At 36.4% G+C, this 17,674-nt stretch overlaps 1 protein-coding gene across 1 annotated transcript in view; it reads left to right on the top strand.

Moving 5' to 3' along the window:
- Faf1 (Fas associated factor 1) overlaps positions 1 to 17,674 on the top strand; it is a 298,559-nt gene that overhangs the window by 153,427 nt on the left and 127,458 nt on the right. The window lies entirely within an intron of this gene.

Here is a 17,674-nt window from a genome sequence, read left to right as displayed (position 1 = left end):
CATAAATGGTACCACTATCCATCCTAATTCTGTTTGTAACATAGAAGCTATCCTTGATGCGTGTCTAAATTCCCATCATGCTTGACTCCTATATATTCTTCAGTTGTCTCTCTTTCTGCTGGTTTTCCTAGTGTACACTACTAACTGATTATTGAGTCTATAATTTTTTATTTTTGTAGAAGCCTCCAAACTAATTTTTTTGTGTCATTCTTCCTTTCAGTTAGTTCTTCACACAACATTAGAATAATATTTTTTTTAAAAAAGATAAAACTCTATCCAATCTATCTCCCTGTTGAATCCTCACAAGTAAGGGCCAAATTTCTTAACTTGTTGACTGCGGTTTTCATCCTCTGATTTTTGCTTTAGGTCATTGTACTATTTCTCTACTCTCTGTTCTCTACTCTCTGTCATCTCCATTTTGGGGGTGCTATTTCTTCAAATGCCCCATCATTCATGAGCCTTTCATTCTTCAGCATAATATTTCCTGTGTAATTTGTATTAATTCTTCCAACTCAGCTATTTCATTGAAATTATTATTTCATTGTTTTTAATACAGTTGTGATTTTATATTTAATATTTGATTTTTCCTATTTTGAAATAATCTGTGACATTTTTGTCCTTTTTAGAGTGCATCCCTCACATGTGCTGTAAATAAAACCCAGGGTTTTGTGCATGTTAAACAACTATACAGCTGAACTATATAGCTCCAGCCTTAACAAAAAATGTTTTTATAATGGTATCACTGTGGTACTCAGACTACCTTTTAGATAGTAGGGACATAATATATGCCTTTAATAAATAAATGCCCACAAACCTTGACTTCCCATTTTTTAAAACTAGTTAATATATATTTCAAATAAGTTAATACTTGCAGAAATGTGCTTCAGAATGTAACAGATCATGAAAATGGAGAAAATTTCCACAATTAATCTACTAAGGTAGAATCTTTCTAGTGCAGATTATGCATCTCTGAATTTTACTTTAATCTCAGAATGATGCAAACAGATGCTGGAAGTATTTGACTTCAGTTCCAGCCCTTCCAGTCTCTTGATCTGATTCCCTTATAGTTTTTTTTTTTTTATTTCCTTGATAGTTGCAGCTCTCACCACTCTCCTGTTTTCATGTCTCCCATTCTTGCCCACTCTGTTTATCAGTTTTTGTGAAATATGAAATGTTTTTTGTTAAATGTATTAATAATGTTAATCACCTGTTTCAAATCATTAGTCTTTTTCTACTGCCTACAATATAAGCACCTAAACTCCTATGGAGCTCTGAAGTTCAGAGGTATATAAATAGAACATTGTAAAGTTGCATCTTTGTTTGAGATCCATCTCCAACTTGTCTACCAAAACGTCTCTTTGGTTCTTTGGTTCAGTTACACCAGCCCATTGCTGTGTGTCCTTTCTTCAGTGAGGAATTTTTAAATCTAATCCAAAATTCCTGAAAATTTCAAACTACAAAATGCCACAGTAGCAGTGAATGGATCTAATCCAGCGGAGCCCTCCCATGCTGTCCACTCAGCAATGCTGCTTCAAGCTTAATAGATGTTTTGAGTTATTTGGTACTCGGGATTCTGAGGAGATGAAACTCAATAAAAGTAAGGATCCATAAAGCTGGGAGCTGGTAAAAATAGCATCAGGTTTTAGAAGAACATGATATGTCATAATATAGAAGATATTACGGGACCCTACTGTACCAAGGTGGTATTTGTTGATAGAGAAAGCTAGACCTTCAAGCAAGTCTAGAAGAAACTCCAAATTGCCTGTCACTTGTGCACAATTGTGCCCACCACTCTTTCCCATAAGCATACAATTAACTGTGTCCCTAGGAAACCAAATTCTTAATTCTTAAGAGTATCCCCTGAGGATATCCCATTTGAGTAGAAATTAGCTCATTGTTGTTTGCTACTGCGTTTTTTATATGCCATGGAATCTTTCTTAAGCCCCAAGTAGCTAACTTTTGTGAGCTTCTTGAATTCATAAAGCTAAAAGATATTTTATCCAGCATGACCCATGACTGACCATGTGGTTATTGCTTTGTTATTATTAGAGAATATGCTTATCCTAGGCACAGTGGAGCACACCTTTAATCCCAGCCCTTTGGAGACAGAGGTACACAGATGTCTTTGAGTTCCAGACCAGCCTGGTCTATATAGTGAGTTACAGGTCAGACACAATAATGCATGGTAAGTGTCCCTCAAATAAATTGAGTAAAAACTTAAGGTTAGGAAATTGGAAAAAGTCCAGTTTGGATAATGTCAATTTAGCTGAGGAAGAGTTCATATGGTACCGGTAATTTAGGAGATCTTTGGATTATGTGATGGAAATCATTGTGTTTGAGCATCTTGAAAGACAGAATGTAGAATAGGGTATATGGTACTTTGAATCCTGAAGATTCATGGAGTCCTTCTGTAATTCATGACCAAGCCTTCCAAATTCTCTGGACTTTTGTTTCATTAGTAGACAAATGAATGTATTAGAGAATATGCTTATCCTAGGCACAGTGGAGCACACCTTTAATCCCAGCCCTTTGGAGACAGAGGTACACAGATGTCTTTGAGTTCCAGACCAGCCTGGTCTATATAGTGAGCTACAGGTCAGACAAAGCTATGTAGGGAAACCCTACCCAAATTAATGAAATTATTATTATTATTTAAAGAAAATGCTTATAACCACAACTTTAAGAGAGTTAAAATACCTTCAGACTTGCTAGTTTGCTAAATCTGTGTTTATCTGTCATACAGGGTATATTAACTTTAGGATTAAATGAGATAACGAATATAAATTGCTTAACTATTAAATCAGAAAATTTCTTTCATATGGGTGAAGGGGTATAGACTATGGAATCAGGACCACTTGAATTAAAATTAGATTTCAGATCTACTATGAACAAACGCTCTCAGAACTTATGTTTTCTTGCCTTGAGGATGGAAGTAGTAATACCTCATAGAGCTCTTCTATTGATGAACAGTAGGAGAATGAATTTTAAAGGTACAGTAAAGAGTAGATTTCTAATAAATGTTAAATCCAAAGTGTCCTCTAATTCTAAAATTAAATGATTCTCTACAATATTAATGTATAATTTTTTAGTAAGTGAAGTAGAATAGCTAAAATTAAAACAGATTTCAATTAGTAAAATATTCTAGAATGTCAACTGCAATATCATCTTTTAAAAAATAAAGCTTACATTACTGCTCAAATCATCTTTTATTTTACTTATAAATTTTAGTCCATTTTCTAAAGAAGATATATATCATTGTTACTACATGTTGCTAAAAATAATATATAAAATTATCCATTCCAGCCCTGAAAAAGTTGTTCAGTGTTTTGTTAGATTCACTATTTTCATTTTTCTTTAACTGTGGCATTTTCCAGTAAATTTATTCAACTCAAATTTACAATTTTTTTCCTTAAGTGTCAGCTTAGGACTATTTCTTTTGACTCAAGGCCATGTGAAAACTTAGAAAATAGTCAGTGTTGTCCAATTATATAAGTAAGTATTGAAAGGGAGTAGAAGTAATCTTCCTTCAGTAGGTAATTTTTTTTGCTATTTTAAAATTTAAATTTTCTTTTGAGAATTTTATAGAACTTATAATTAGTGCTCCCAAATGATATCTGTCTGTTAAGAATTAACTTTATAAACACTTTTTATTTTATATTCAGTTTGCAACATTCAGCTACACAAATACTTCAGGAGCTAGACATAATGGAACATACTTGTAATCTTAGAATTAGGAGGCAGAGGAAGGAGTATTGTCAGAAATCTAAGGCCATCCTGGTCGACATAGTAAATCCCTGGCCAGCCAGGGCTATATAGTGAGACTCAATCTAACATGCGCACACACATATACACACACAAATTCAGTATTGAGTGCCTAATAGAAGTAATACCTGATTTAGGAATAAAGTTCTATTTTTATCATATATCAAAATGCTCTTTAAAATACGATTAGCTGTAAGAATTTTGCTCTCTGTTCGTTTGCTCACTATAAAGGCCTATTGTATACATGTGTGTATACAGATAATCAGAAAAACAACAGGTAAGCAGGTGCACATAAGTATGTAGAGAAATGACCTTCTGGTTCCTCAGATTAAAAGTAAATGTAAAATAGTGCCAGGAATACTGTTCTTGAGTTTATTGTCTGAGACATCTAGAGGGTAATCGTAGAAGGTTGGACATCAAGGGAGGAGATGGTTTTATTAGTCATAGGCAGAATACTGTTTAGGGCCCTACACTAAAAATATAGACAGTGCTTCAGTTTACTAAGAAGTGTTAAGGATCAAATGCACATAATATTTTAGTGGTTTCAGAATATACAAAAGTTTACAGAACTACCAGGGGGTAAAAAGCAAGTTTAACACGTTTTATACCTTCTTATATATGACTGTACCAGATACACCATAGGCCACTACATCTTTATACCTCTAGTCAACACTTGGGTAAGACTGTAGCACTTCTAGAAGGCATTTTCCAATTGTATTACATTTTTAATTGTGCTAGAGTATTGTTTATGCCCAATACATGATTATATAGTTTCTATACCAATTCAAAGTTTTTTCAATTAATTTTTAGAAATATTTCTTACATAAGTGGTTTTATGTAATTTTCACTCTCCTCCCAACTCCTCCTGTGTTCTTCATACTTCCCTCTTAATCATGCCTTTTCTTTTATTGTCACATATACAAATATTACATTATTACATATACTATTAATTATATTACATATAATTCTAGTATTGTGTATATATATATGGATATATACACCCTGCTGAGTCCATTTAGTGTCATTCATATGTATATGCATTTAGAACCCATCAGTTGTGATTGGGTCACCTATCAGGGAACTCATCTCTGAGAAGACCGATTTCCCCATTTAATGCTTACAAGTCTTCATCTAGGGATAGGGTCTGTTGATATGTCAGCTGGTGCTGTCATTGTGCAAGTCTTGTTTAGATGATCGAATTTTTGAAATACCATGAGTATAGTTTTCCTGTCATATATAGAAGATACTGCCTCGCAGTAGACATCTTAATCTTCTGGTTCATACATTTCCCACCATCACCAGCAATGTTTCCTGAGGCTTAAGTGTAGAGGCTGTTTTATAGATGTATCCAGTTGGCATTGGGCACCATACTGTCAGTTGTTCTCTGCATTTCAACCAGTTCTGGATCTTTGTAATGATTTCTGTCTGCTGCAGAAAGAAACTTCCTTAATGAGGGATAAAAGTTAGACTCATCTGTGGTAGTTATAAAGTATTTAGAACACAGAAATTATACTGGTCAGTAGTAGTAGTATGATTTATTAGGGTATATGACTCACCAGCTTTGAGTACTTACTAAGTTTATAGTACCTCTTTTATATAGTGGGTGTTAAGTCCAAGTAGATGACTGTTGGTTACCACCAAGATAAAAGTGCCGCTATGCACCCTTATGGGCATCTTGTCATTCTGGCCGTTGTTGTTGTTCTTGATAGCTGGGTTCAGACCATTGATTGCTTTTTCTCCCTTTGAGTTTGCATAGCACCCTTGATCATTGTGAGAACCAGACCTCAGGTAGGAGGCTTCCAGATCACTTGCAATTCAGTTGCTTCAAGACCTGTGTCTGAAGTGTGTGGATTCTTCAGCATACGGTCTTATCTTCAAGTTCAAGAGGCATCAAAGGGCAGTGACAAGGCTCTTCCACTCCTCTGGCCAGTGACTCGAAGCCAAGTTTCTCATGCCCAACTCTTGGGTTTTCTTAGATGGTCTATGACTCTTGGGGGAAAGCTTTATTGCTTCCTGTAAGTTGTATGTATTTTTTATCAGCTATATTATTTACCCTTATAAACTTGTGAGTCATGCCTACCAAAATCTAGTTGAAATAGTGTTTGAATTATGCTGATTTTCATGATGCCCATAAAATAACTGTCTTATTGTAAAAAGATATTAAATAGTAATATTAAATATAAAACTACTAGTACACCTTTATTGAAATGTTTAAGCCACATTTATTTTGAACTTGAGTAGTTTATATTGATTTAGTTTATTGACTTGCCATCTCCTGTTAAATACTTTTCACTTAGACTTAGTTATTTGAACTTCAATAATAGATTTTAGTACTTATCTCACGTAGAATACTTTCTAGGCTTTGAATTGTATAACTAGGTAAGCTTTGTATTTCTTGTAAAATTAGAAGTCTTTTCTATTTTATCTTGGCAAGGAAAGTGGACAGACTTACTATATTAGTAGGTTGTACAAAGCAACCTGTTTGACCTGTGATACTAGAAATGCTGTCCTTAAGGGCTGTAGAATATGGTGTCTGAGTATAGATACATCCAACCCTGTGGCTCTTTCAGACTAACATGTATGCACACACGCACGCACACCCATGCTAAAGTTTAAATCTTTGAGTCTTGTGCATGCCAAGCAAACACTCTACCAGTGAGGTATATGGTCTTAGAAACCAGAAATGTTAGAGATTTACAAACAAGGGTTAGGGATAAGCAGAAGGAAAAAAAACATACTTGGCTGAAATGGGCTATGAATGAATAATTAGCAAGATGAAGTTAGTTTTTCTCATTTCTAACTAGTACCGTTTTTGTTGGTGTTTCTAACTTAGTGTAGCTAATCTAGACTGTTTTTCTTAGACGTAAAAGCCAGGAGTAGAGACCTAGCAGAACTCTGTCCATATGTCTAGTCAGAGTTATTAGCATAAATGCCTGAGTTTTGCCAAGGAATTAGATACTGCTGAAAAAATATCGGGAGCTCCTATATTTGCTATCCAAAGATTTCCACAGTGTTTGAGGGGTAAATGGCATCTTCTGTTGACGAGATGTGTGCCAGCCAGCCGGCTGGTACTCTCTATGCATGTAAAGCAGGGGAAGTTGTATTTTTGACTGTATGAAAGGCTGTGTTCTTAGGGTGAGCTGAAGTGGCCACAAATTAATACAGTAGCTTTCTAACATTAGGAGGCTCTTAGATTAATACAGCCTCTTCATCAAAAAATTGAAGAACCATTTGGTTCAATTCCCTGTGAATATATTGACTGTAGAATAAGGCAAAGGGCCCATTTTTCTAAGATTCTTGACTCATAATTAAGATTTCCTATGTTGATTTTATTAAGATTTTATTCATACGTGACTATAAATGCTAGAAAACAAAATTTTTCTTTTAAAAATATCAAACACTTCTGTGTATTTTCATATATATAATGGTATTAAAAATTTGTCAAACTGTTAACAATGCTAAAATTTTGCATTAATCTTGCCATATCACGATTGCCATAAAGTAGGCATGATATTTTTTTCTTTTTTACTGAATTTCCAGTTCAGTGTTATTATTTTTTCTCTTTGGCTTTTCATGCATATTTAGTTTTTAGAATCTGTTACAAAGCCAGATTCCATTAACTCTGGATGGCATCCTCCAGCCTTCGTGGGGGGGGGGGTGTTGGTGGGTGATGAATATTGAATTCCTTTCACCTTTGAGTATGTAATAAACAAACAATGGACCTTGGGCATTTGTGAATAATATTGTACACATTGTGGCAAATATAAATCTGCTCACAGTTATTTTGCTAGTGCATATTAGCATTGGTTATGATGTAAACAAATATTTCAGAATTTTGGATCATCATTTAAATAGCAAATAATGAAGTATCTTGAGCATAGCCTTTATTATTCTGTGTTTTTTTTAGTTCAAATTGAAGAAAAAATGGAATAAAAGACTATTTTATTTGTTTTTTAAATCCCTATCAGCAGAAAGTAATTAGCTGAAGATCCACAATTAGCCTCTCAGCAGTCCACATTAACCGTCTCCTCTATCCCAGGTCTTTTCAGACCTCGGGTAATTCTGTGAATATTTTGCGTTTGAAACAGAGGATTATAATAACTAGCTTTAAATATATTTTAAAATATGAGTATTTTCTTTTAGGTTAATGTCTACTCTCCAATAATAACTTTCTATTTTGCAAGTTTAAAGGCATAAAAGAATGCTTGTTGCCTCTCTAGATCATATAAAACTATGCCTTTCCCTTGATAAGCTTAGATATAGCTGCTTTGCTTTGACTAGATATTCCATTATTGATTCTAAGTGTCTTACTACAAAAGAATTAACAAAATTAACCACACATTCAAGTAAAGATGATGAAAATTTAAAAGAGCCACTCATTACCATTGCAGCATAGTAAAATGTTATTGCTGACTGCTCTGTGGTGTGTGTGTGTGTGCGTGTGCGCCTGTGCGTGTGCGTGGGCACGTTTGCATATGGGTGTGCGTGTAGAAACCAGAGGTTGAAATCTGAATGTTGTTCTTGATCACTTTTCCCATTTGTTTTGAGACAAGGTCTCTCACTGAACTTGGAGCTCACTATTTCAGTTAGCTTGGCTAGTGAGCCCCTGAGATCCGCTTGTCTTCCCTCCCAGCACTTCACTTTTATGTGTGGGCCAACAAGTCTATATTTTATGTGGGTGCTAGGGATCTGGGGTTTTCAGGATTGCACAGCAGGCATTTTACCCACTGAGCCAGCCCCTTTTGTTTACCTTTTTGCTTTAGTTTTCTTTAGAAGGAAATGTTTTCAGTTGTGTAGCATTCTTGCATAATTCAGATCCTTCATAAAGCTAACCCTGGGAACCTATTCTGCGACTCTCTGGATGTTTTTATGCAACCTGCTTTTACAGGTTTAAATTACATTTTGGGACACTGTTTTTGTGGTTGAATTAGAAACTTTTTTTTTTTTTACATTAAACCTGTGATAAGTAATTGTCACAGTTAGCGCCCTGGTACAATGCTAATTTGAAGTGACATGTCCACACTGGCCCTCAGTAACATGAAGAAGCCTAACAGGTGTGAGGGGTGTGGCTTCCCATGGGTTCTGCTGAACTTCTAACCAGAGAAAAATAGCAGAAAAAGTGAAATGAACCTTGAATAAAGCTGTCAGCAGTAATTATCTCAGCGACACTTTGTGCAGAGATAAAATAAGCACTGCGGCCTTAGAACCTGAGCACACTGCAGCCGAGATGGAGTGCGCTCACCCACTTAACAGAAATCGCTAATACCTTTCAGGAGACGTTTATCCTAGAACATAATTAAGAATTGCAGTATCATTATGAAGTATAAATTATTAGGTATTTACACATTTTAAATTTTAGTACATGTTTTATTTTTATTGTTTGCAGTAAGTTTTAGTGACAGAACTTTTTGTTTTCTCGTACTTTCTATTTAGTCACCCATTATGGTATGAAATCTCTGGGAAAGGATACTTTCACAATCAGAAAAATATTTTCAAGTTTGCTTTTCAGTTAGAGAAATGTTCCATGTGCTGGAGTGGTCCTTATGAAACAGGAAATGTATGTGATAAATTGAATAACCTGAGGTCATTATGCAAGTGCTGTTGCATTTGAATTGATTATGAACCAGATAAACTGAATAAATCTTTCAGTTTGTTCTCTAAGCACAATTCAATGTTTTTTTTTTATAGTGGCATTTTTAAAGTATAATTTGTACAACAAAATAATTCAAATGATAAATAATGTTTTCTTTGTCTGAGAAGTATGTAGAAGTCAAAATGAAATTTTCCTTTAAGAATTTTCTGCCTATAGAAACTATTTTTTAAAAATAATATTTTCTACAGAAATTGTTCCTGTCCTCAGCCATATCACTTTGAATGTCTCCCATCTGTTCTGATGCTGGAAGTTCAGCAGGATTGGTACTTAGATGAGAGACCTTCCTTCCTTCCTTCCTTCCTTCCTTCCTTCCTTCCTTCTTTCCTTCCTTCCTTCCTTCCAATGCCTTAAAATACAATTCTGTATTTCCAGTAATCAAATGAGACCTAGAGATCTAACTTTTTTTTTCCTTCATAATTTAGCTTTATCATTTTCCACAGGTAGCTAGGATGGTTCACATTGCATGTGAAAACGACATCTTTCAGGAAAGACTAGGAATCAACTTATATTATGAGTCCACTCTGGTATTTACTAGCTTTGTGGTCTTGGGAGTTCTGAGTTGCCATTTCCTGTGGAATTCTAATGTGTCCAATCAGGCTGTGTCCATTATTCCTAAGCAGTGAAAATGAGAATTGGTGTAGTGAAATACAAAAGAGCTAGCACTATATAAACTTTGTTAAAATTCTTACCCCAGTAAACCATTAAGCAGAATCTATTCAGCTTTGGCTGTATCTCCTTCATTTAGTTGAGTTCTTAGCACAGTGTGGTCACCTATTTAGTTAAGCAGATGAATAGTAATATTTTCATCTACTTAAAATATGCTTAATATCTAGTATAGGTAGGTTCGAAGATAGATAGGCATATAGATGTTCTGGCAGACAAATTTGTTGAACCATTTTAAACCTCACAGCAGTGTTATGACTTACAGATAGATTAAGAAAGTAGAAGGCTTGTTCAGTGTCACATAGTTGTTAGCAGACACAAGACTTCAGATTCTGGCCTATAGCTTTGAAGCGCACGTTCATAATCACTCTGCTCTAACTCCTCTCAAGGGAGCATATGACTTCTGCTTTCCAAAGACATTGCCTTATATTAACACATATTTCCCATGACTTCCTTGTCACAGTTAAACATGATTTGGAAGACATGGAGGAGAATTTATGGTTCATTATTTGGTTTGACACACTCTTCCCCTTCTCAAACAGCCTGTCCTGCGTTCCATCTCAATCACCAAAGCAGTGCGGCTGTCTTTCCTAAGGGTACCTCTTCTCCAGTGTCAGAATTCTCATATAAGTCTGTTGCCTCAGAAGATCTAGAGACTTGATTTTCCCCTCTGTTCTAGCTCCTCGGCCCACCCACGTAAAACCTTGGCCTCTGACATTGCCCATGCCTCTATCTTTTCAGCTCCCACCTATGCTACTTGTCCTCTCCTAGGAACTAATTGAATAAAAGGCACCTATTCTTGAGAGATCTGTCCAAATGCCACAGGCTGAGGTCACACCAAATGATACCGTGCACTTTAGAAGGCAGGGGTAGTTGTAGTTGTTTAAGAGTATTAGTGTGAGTTGTGAAGTCATTCACTCCTATCTTTTCAAATGCCTTGCACATACCAATAAACTAGACAATAAGTAACATTTTGTCAGCTGTTATATAATAAGTAGACAATGAACTGGGTAATAGAATAGAGTGGGCAAAAGCCTAGGGGTAGGAAGGCACAAAGGACTCTTGGATCAGTGTGTAAACAAGCCTAAATAGAGATTCGAAGGAGTAGTAGCTAGTGATGACTAAAGATGATCCAGGTTATTGTCTTGAACACTAAACCAGTGTGTTTGGGGGAGGTTGTTTAGGACAAGTGAAAAAGCTTAAAGTTTTTTTTCCACTTTCTTTTTAAGAAAACAAAACAAATGAACAAAAAAGCGAGAATTTTTCTAGATCTGTGAATGTAACCCAGATACAGTGGTGTGTATTGCAGAGTGTTCTTTTCATGTTAATCCACCAGTGTTTTAAACACAGAATCCGATTACAGGCAGCTTTAATTGTGGCAAAGGGGCAGGTGTGTGTACGCACATGCACATGCCTGCCTTATAGGTTGTTAAAAGTATTTCAGCTAGATGGTCTCAGTAGACTTACTTGATCTCCTAAAGTTATTGCTTTTTATCTCATAGTAATTAAATGGTATGACTATAGCAAATTCTGCTTTGTGGTGTTTAGAATTCAACCTGTAGGGCCTCACCCATGCTAGACGAGGATTCCACCACTAAGCCATATTCCTAGCCCAAGTAGGTTCTCCTTTTGCATTTCAAACTCTTTCTTTTCTTCTTCTCCATCTGTCCACCCCACACTGTCTGCATGTTTGTGTGTGCGCGCGCACACATACGTGCCAGCCCATGTGTGGAGGCTAGAGAACCACAGTCAGTGTCAGTGAAGAACTATTGTAAAGCGGTACTCTCATCAAGTGAGTTCCAGAGATTGAACTCAGACTGTGCTCTTGGGTGCAAATGCCTTTACCTGCTGGACCATTTTGCAAGCTTCCAGATCAACTTTTGGATAATGCGTTGTAACATAAACTTAAAATGTTGCTAATAAGCAGGTACTAAATGATATTAGAGATGGGCTCTTAGAAGTACTCAGAGCCACAATATATTTAAACAAACACGGTCCATGGGGTAGCATTTATAATAATGTTATAGTACAGGAAATAAGCCTTTACATAATTTAGACTTCTTTTGTTCACTTAGGAAAATCTATTTAATGAACATTGGTTGGCATATTTTGAATATCGTGGGCATGGAAAGATTAAGTAGTTTATTAGGGTGCTTTATGTATCTTTCAGTACACATGCTAATTAGCCTAAGTGTAGTTACATTAGCTTGTGTAAAAACACTTACATTGTCTCTTAGGATTAGACTATTAAAGAAAGAAACAGGCTTTGTAACTGAACACATGTAAGGTGACCCTGCTGTCTCTCAAGGAGTTGAGCCAAAGACAGAATGTGTGTGTGTGTTACAAAGTTATCTGTACTACACTAGGCACTTTTTCAGGCGCCATCTTTTTATTGCTGTCAACAGAGATCATTCTCCTGTCTCAGATGAGCAAACTGAGATCTCATGAGATCAAACAGCTTTCCCAGGAAATATCATTAATATCAAAGCCAGGTTATCTATATACTATTTTGATGTGTAGTAAGAACATAAGTGTTGATTGAATGACTAAATTATAGACTGTAAACAACTATATGGTTAATGCATATTCATCAACTAGCTCTAAATGATTGAGTAATATGGAGAGTCAAGTAAAATCTGCACACATTCCAGGTCTCCCCTCCCCACTTACCAACGTTTGGATTAGAAGCCATATATTTGTGAGAGTTATTCTCTCTTCTGCCCTCCACCAGAGGGTGCTCAGAAGCAATGAAATGACAAAAGTGATTGTGACAGGCATTTGGAAACAAAGAGGCATTTTCCTTCACAGCTGGGCTATTGGCTTTTCTGGGAAAGAGTAGAGTTAGAATCACAAGTGGCTTCTGTGATTTGCAGTTCCTCATCAGTAACAACTTACCCATTTTCCTGAAGTTAATACTTTCTACAGGTAACACTGACTGTTCTCTCTAAGCAGATGTAGAGAAATGCTGCCCCTGGGTAGACTCAGACTGATCTGCTATTAGGGCTTCAGTTTTTATTGTGTAATTTAATGCCCATGGCAAGTAGTGTGATATTCTGAAATGATTCAGAACGTCTAAAGCACTCAACTAAATTATTAAAATTGCCAAGTCCAAAATATTGTGGTTTCATATTTACTAATAAGAGTTCTTATTCTATTCTTCATGTCTCCATGGTGTAATCTGATTTTGGGAGCTTAAGCAGATTTTAAATGACAAAATTTAAAGCCTTTTTGTATTGGTCAACGTGTTTTGATAACCAAAAACTAAAATTTATGTTGAACCAGTATGACGAATCCTAAAAGTAGACAATTGTAATGTGGAAAAAAAAAAAAAACAAAACCACCAGAGGAGGTAAGAGGAGGCTTTTTTTTTTTTTAACAAAATGGCATTTTAGAAAACATTTAAATATTTATTTGAATTTTGCAACTATTTAGAAAAGTTTACATTAGGCTCCAAGATAACATGTTTATTACAAGATAAGCCTCAGGTAGAGAGCTTTATCATCTGTAGCTGATACCTCCTTATAAATGAGAGGCAGGGAATGAATGTCCTCTCATTTTGGAACCCTTTTTAGTGATGTGTAGAACAACCAGTAGGCTTCTGGGAGTGGGCATACTGATAGCTTCTCTCTGAAGAGTGTCAGCAAAGGTTATCAATGATGAGCACATGATGAAGTCTAAGGCTCTCTCAATGATGATAATAACTGGTGGATCTACTGGGAAGCCCTTGAGCAGCCATTCGTTTTCTTCCAGCTCTGATTCCTCATTTGTTATCAGCATATGAGATTATGTTCTCAGCAAACACCTCAAGACTTGTTACTGTTGCTCTTTATTTCATTAAGTCTTACCAACTTGCTGGATCAATTGAGGACTATAACACAGCATAGCCTGGTGACAAATTGTTTTTAAAGCTATTTTCACAGGGTTTCTTAGATAATTGATCTTGATCTTTTTAATATTCCAGTGGTTCCAGAATATTATTAGTTTTTTTAACAGTGCACTTTCTTGTGAGGTGACTAAACTGCTATTTAACCCTGCTACAAGAATGTGGCAGTGGGCTAGCCCAGACAAGTCGATGTGCACTTGGTAGCTAGTTTTCTTAATAAGCTTGCGTCAACCTGCTGCAAATTAAAGCTCTGTGATTTCTACCACACAAGTGATTTAAAAGGGAGAAAAAAAAATCCCTTGGTTTTTTGAATAAAAAATAAACTTTTGATGTATACTCTGTTTGGCAGTAAATGAAATTTCAAATTCATGACTAAGTTTGACTTTATAACTGCTTCATTAATTTTTCTAGCCGAACTATGCATTTACCAGTCTCTCTCTCTCTCTCTCTCTCTCTCTCTCTCTCTCTCTCTCTCACACACACACACACACACACACACACACACAGCCCTTGAGAAGATAAGGTTTCTCTGTGTAGCCCTGACCATTCTGGAACTGGCTGTGTATACCAGTCTGGCCCCAAACACAGAGATCTGCCTGCCTCTGCCTCCTGAGTGCTGTGATTAGAGGTATGTGTCAGCACCATCAGACTATACTCGAAATTTTAGAGTGACAAGTTAGTCATCTTCAGGGCTTCTTGTATTTAAATAACTTATTTTAGAACAGGGATGTAGTAGAAAGTTTCCTAGTCATTGGAGGCCAATCCACTTCTACTTGGATAAATTGCTCTGTCTCTTGAAACTTTGCTTGTGATCTATGCAACCATAATCCTAAATTTGCAGAGTTTTGTATGTTAAATGAAGAAGCACTTGCTATAAAGTACCTATAAGTGAAGGTTAATAGGTGTGGTTATTTTAATGAAGCCAAAGAAAATTGTTATTGTCTATTAGACCACGAAACAAGCTATATATACATAGATAGATAGATATAGATATAGATATAGATATAGTAAGGCACTACAGTTGGGTATAACATAAACTGTCCTGTGCTAATTTTATCTTCCCCTGTGTAGTTTACCTGCATGGCTCTGAGCAAGACTCTTCATTTATATAAGCTTAGTATTCACATCTTTAAAATGTTAATTATGCTGTGTAAAGTAACACACACCATCTGTAATCCCAACACTTGAGAGACTGAGTTACGAGAACCTCAATTTGGAGCCAGCCTGGGCTGCACGGTGAAACCCAGTCTTAAAACCCAAAAAGTAATAATTTAATTCCTTAATAACTACTCAGGCTGATTCTTTGCCACAATGTAAGACAAAGAGCCTCTGGTCCAATCCCTGGTAATGTCCAGCTCCCCTGTTAGTTCTTATGATTGAAGCTCCACTCTGAATCTCTCTTGGCATTTGGTCTTCTGAATTCCCAACAAAATGGGACATTAAGGTCTGCTTAACAACATATTAGCGCTTCTGTAGCTTGAAGTTCTAAATGCCTGCTGACAACCAAACAGGTTCAGAAGAGCAACAATTGTAGTCTGTATTCCAGTTCTTATAATGGTTACTGTTGTGGCTGTGAGCAAATAATTGACAAAAGCACCTTACGGAGGGTGTACGTTGACTCATAGCAGACAGAATGCTCATCATAACAAAGAAGTGAGAAAGGTGGCCACACTCTTCAGGAAGCAAAGACATGAGTGCTGGTCAGCTTTGGTGCGTTCTTTTCTTCTTCCTCCTGGAACCACAGCCACTAGACTTGTGCTACCCACATTCACAGTGGCTCCTCCCACCTGAGTACCAACTCAGAAACAGCCTTATATACATGCCTAGAAGTTTATCTCCTAGATTCCTCCAGGTCCTATAAAGTTGACAGTCAGTACAAGTTGACCATCATGCTACATTTTTAGAAAATATATTTACTGTTTATAAAATTCTAGATATATATTATCTTAATTAAATACTCAACTTTAAAAAATTAATCTGGGCCAAGTGGTGGTAGCTGACACCTTTAATCCTAGCACTTGGGAGGCAGAGGTAGACAAATGACGGATCTTTGAGTTCAAGATGAGCCTGGTCTACAGAGTGAGTTTCAGGACAACCAGGACTGCACAGAGAAACCCTGTCTCAAGAAAAATAAAATAAAAAGTTAATCTCAGTGCTAAATGCTCATTGATACAACTAAAGTTCTTGAGAGTCTTTGATCAGTATCTTTAAAAGAGAACAAAAAGTTGTTAATTGTTGAACTATGTACTATGTGAAAATACCATTTTATAAATAAAATCACAGTTATTTGAAAGTACTGAAAGGTCACAAAAGCACTTTTAGGTCAAATTTTGGAATCTTCTTTATGTTCTTCTCACATAATTATGAAAGCATACGGTGTTTCCTTCATAAACATACTGATAGAAAATATTAACACACTAGAAAGGACACTACCATTCCTGAGAACAAGGCTAATATAGAAACAGAAACACTAACTTGTTTACCTAGAAGTTTGAAGATGGGATAGCATTCAGTATGTGTTCTGGTTGGTTACTGCTTAGAATTCTTATTTGGGTCTATGTTAAGACAAAACAAAAAGTGGAACAGAAAGATAGGGAAACTGTCTCTTAGCAAGGGAAGGAGGACTTTTAAAGTTGCTGGCAAAGTGAATGCTGAGTAAGTAGCTGTGATTATCGAAGAGATTATCATAGTAAAAAGGAACTTTGTGCTCGTCCCTGGGACAATCCATCTTAGGGAATTACAGATTCATTGCAAGAAGAAAACCTGAACTTATAATGCCACTCAAGGGTTCCCTGCTTAAAAACAACCTCCAAGGGAATTGTTTTCCCAGGGTCTGTACACAGTTGATGCAGCTGTCTCCTAGGGTTCTCAGGCTCTATAGCAAGCTTGCAACAGAATGTATCCTACTGAGGCCAGATAATGTGGGGCAGGACCAAAGTCCCTACAAGGGAGTCACATCAGTCCACTGTGTGAAACTGAAAGTAATCTCAGTTACATTGATCTCCATTTACATTGGAGACCCCAGTGAAGCAGGGGTTTTGTTGTTGTTGTTGTTATTGTTGTTTGTTTTTTACTCTTTGTGGGCCCCCACTCAACTCTCCAATAAATACACGGAGACTTATTCTTGCTTAAGAATATATGGCGCAGCCGGGCGATGGTGGCGCACGCCTTTAATCCCAGCACTCGGGAGGCAGAGGCAGGCGGATCTCTGTGAGTTCGAGACCAGCCTGGTCTACAGAGCTAGTTCCAGGACAGGCTCCAAAGCCACAGAGAAACCCTGTCTCGAAAAACCAAAAAAAAAAAAAAAAGAATATATGGCTCTAGCTTGGCTTGTTTCTAGCCTGCTTTTCTAGCTTGAATTCTCCCTTTTCTCTTTAACTATGTTTTGCTTATGGGCTTTTTACCTTTCTTAATTCTGTATATCTTTCTTTTCTTCTTACTCTGTGGCTGGCTGAGTGACTGCTTTCTGGTGTCCTCTTCTCCTCCTTTTCCAGCTCCTCGCTTTTCTTTTTCCAGGATTTCTATTCCTATTTATTCTCTCTGCCTCCATTCTCACCTGTCCTCTCTCTCCTGCCTAACTATTGAATGTTCAGCTCTTTATTAGACCAATCAGCTGTTTTAGATAGGCCAAATAACACAGCTTTACAGAGTTAAACAAATGCAACATAAAAGAATGCATCGCAGCATTCTTTGTAATAGCCAGAAACTGGAAA

This window comes from Microtus oregoni, unplaced genomic scaffold, assembly GCF_018167655.1.
Source record: "Microtus oregoni isolate MIOR12 unplaced genomic scaffold, Mior012 000005F_ref0000423, whole genome shotgun sequence".
In the NCBI taxonomy this organism is placed as follows: Eukaryota; Metazoa; Chordata; class Mammalia; order Rodentia; family Cricetidae; genus Microtus; species Microtus oregoni.
The sequence above is the reverse complement of the archived record's forward strand: the minus strand, read 5'-3'. Positions and strand labels throughout refer to the sequence as shown.